Source organism: Opisthorchis viverrini, assembly GCF_000715545.1.
Source record: "Opisthorchis viverrini unplaced genomic scaffold opera_v5_229, whole genome shotgun sequence".
NCBI lineage: Eukaryota > Metazoa > Platyhelminthes > Trematoda > Opisthorchiida > Opisthorchiidae > Opisthorchis > Opisthorchis viverrini.
Genome location: NW_008751888.1, coordinates 395,436 through 398,027, shown reverse-complemented (window position 1 = coordinate 398,027; position 2,592 = coordinate 395,436).

The window sequence follows — 2,592 nt, the reverse complement described above, 5'->3', positions numbered from 1 at the left end:
AACTGCATGCACTTCAAGACAAATTCGGTTTTGGAAATCCACTGGCGAGGTGGGAAAACGAGGTCAAATGTAAACCATGATAATTGAACTCATTCTAACCATATCATGATTTTCACCGTGAATTTTTACCGCAAATACACTTTATATGCTTACCTAAGGGTGTTGGTTCCTTCCAACGATAACGTGGTTGACAAACAGGACTCACTGGTAGTCAGATACACTCATTTTTAGGCAAATTTGGTTTTGATGTGAGACTTACCTGGAACCCAGCTGAATCCCTTGTGAAAAAACTTTGGCATTCACTGAACGGGGGGAGGCTTGGCACTGGTCGCTGCTTGCGACTTGCTCAGGCATTAATTGGTGGGACTCTTTGAGAACCTGCGGCTATAAACCACAGAATCGCATGTCCTCGAATGATGTACGCCTTATTCAATGCAGCTGTGAATGATCGCGTGAGCGACCCTAAGAGAACTTTTGACCAAGACTTTCAATATACTCTGGTGTTTGTCCACCAAAACCACGAGTTTAACATCGGCGCTGCAAGTAACGAACAAGGCTTGTACATCATCCTGGAGTTATTGACTGTGAACGGAGAACTAAGATCGATATTTCCCTCAGAATTTCGCTCGCAATTCTATCCTGTGACAATCTGTTCTTGCCTAATCCGAAGCTGAAAGATCGAATTTCCGTACGTGTCAACAACTTATCTGCCGTTTTTTCTATATAATAGCCATCCCTGGTAACCTGGAAAAGATATTCGGATTTACTGGAAGTTATGGCTGATACCAAAGCGCAGGTAAGTTGTGTGCAGCTGAGATATGGACAATGTCGTAAACAAGGCACAAGCAGGGCACGATACCTAATTTGAGACGCGGTGTTCTACGATTCAAACAACAGCATAATTTGGTGTGAACTCAAGTCAGGACTCCACTCGAGACAAATAGGCAATTTAGTTCAGTTCATTTTAGGTGATTGCTTTAATGTTGTAGTGTTTTAGTATGCTAGGCAAACTTCACATGAGCCCTTCTGGTGATTGTTGGAATTACACGGAACTGGAAAAATATAGTTGTCTAGACTTTGTCCTCCTAGGCTTGCATCTGAATGCGTGGGCCTAGTCAGCAGTGAACTGACACACATACAATCTCGATTTGAAGGGGACGTTTAAGACTATTTGTAGGAAGCCCTTCTCAACAAGGAACGATTCTAGTTCAGCAGAGTTGATCCTGAAGAAAAAGCGTTTCAAAAGAGTGGAGCGAACGCCTTGACGAACAATGTTTTTCGACATACGAGCTCGGGCGCCTCCAGTGGGGATGCTTCAGAGGATTGAAACCCGATTTTTTGAGGGGGTTAAGAAACACTGTGGCCTAACTGTTGTCTCATCCACTTACCTCGGATTTGTGACCGAAAACATTTCGTAAACAACTTTCAGAGACTGAGTTTACTTAGGTGTGTAAACTATCCAAAGGTCCTGAAGACACAGAGGTTCGTAGTACAATAAGGCAGGGGAGGAATTGTTGCCGGTCTGGCGAAAATACCCCAGAGGAACGTTTGTCAGAAAAGCCAGAGTTCTAGTCATTAATTAACAGCTGATTTTACCAAGTGGTTCGTTGTAAAGGTAATGTTGATGATGCCTTATCACCAAAAGGTCTGAGACCCTCCATCTTGAAGCCTCTCTCGAAAACTGATGAAGTTTGATGAATGATATGCCTTGAGGTAAGAGCTCCTGGACACAGGTAAAAACTGATTCAAGAAATTTATTACCCAAAATACAAGGTCTTGTTGAGTGACATCTGATCATTCTGAAATTCTCTTTTCAAGGGAGATTTCTTCATGTAAAGGAAATCAATCTGTGTTGACAAATCGAGAAGCACTATTTCATACTTAAGAGGAATCGTTGGCATGACTCATCTCACGAAACTTCAGTACGGAGTTTTGAACCCATGACTTCCAGGGCTATAGTCTTGTACAGTTGAGCGCTCGAGTGGCCCATCAGCAGTGTGGTTAACTTGCCCTTAGACGGGATACAGCGCCACCAATCCTTCAAAGACAACAACCACATCAAATGATGTTAATGACTCTTGGAACGACGACTTTCAAGATGAGGGTCACACCTACCTTGTGAAATTATTCCTTCTCTAAGCTACTTCTGAAATGTACCAGAAAACTGGTTGAGAGCTTCGGTGGGACACGTTATCTGGACCAGTGGTATTCATAGAAGAAATACCGTAGATTAGTGGGAGATGAGGCCTACTGAATGGAAAGAGACTCGAGCTGTTGTTAGTGTAAGGATTTTTTCGGGGAATTTTTGCGGATTTTTCCCGAACAACTTCCAAATTCCTTACACTACTGACAATCTACAAGCAGCTCAGATGAAGAATAATTCCAACAACCAAACAGCTCACCCGAGCTACCTACATTTCACAACATTGCTGAAGAATAATTCCACTAGAGAAGTGAAATTTCTATCCGAAAAGTCGTCAATCAACACGTGACCATGTGATGTGTTTCCTGTGACGAAGGCTGAGTGACGCTAAATCCTGTCCAAGTGAGAACTAATCACAATACTGATCAGTCACAAGTCCGAAAAGTTTT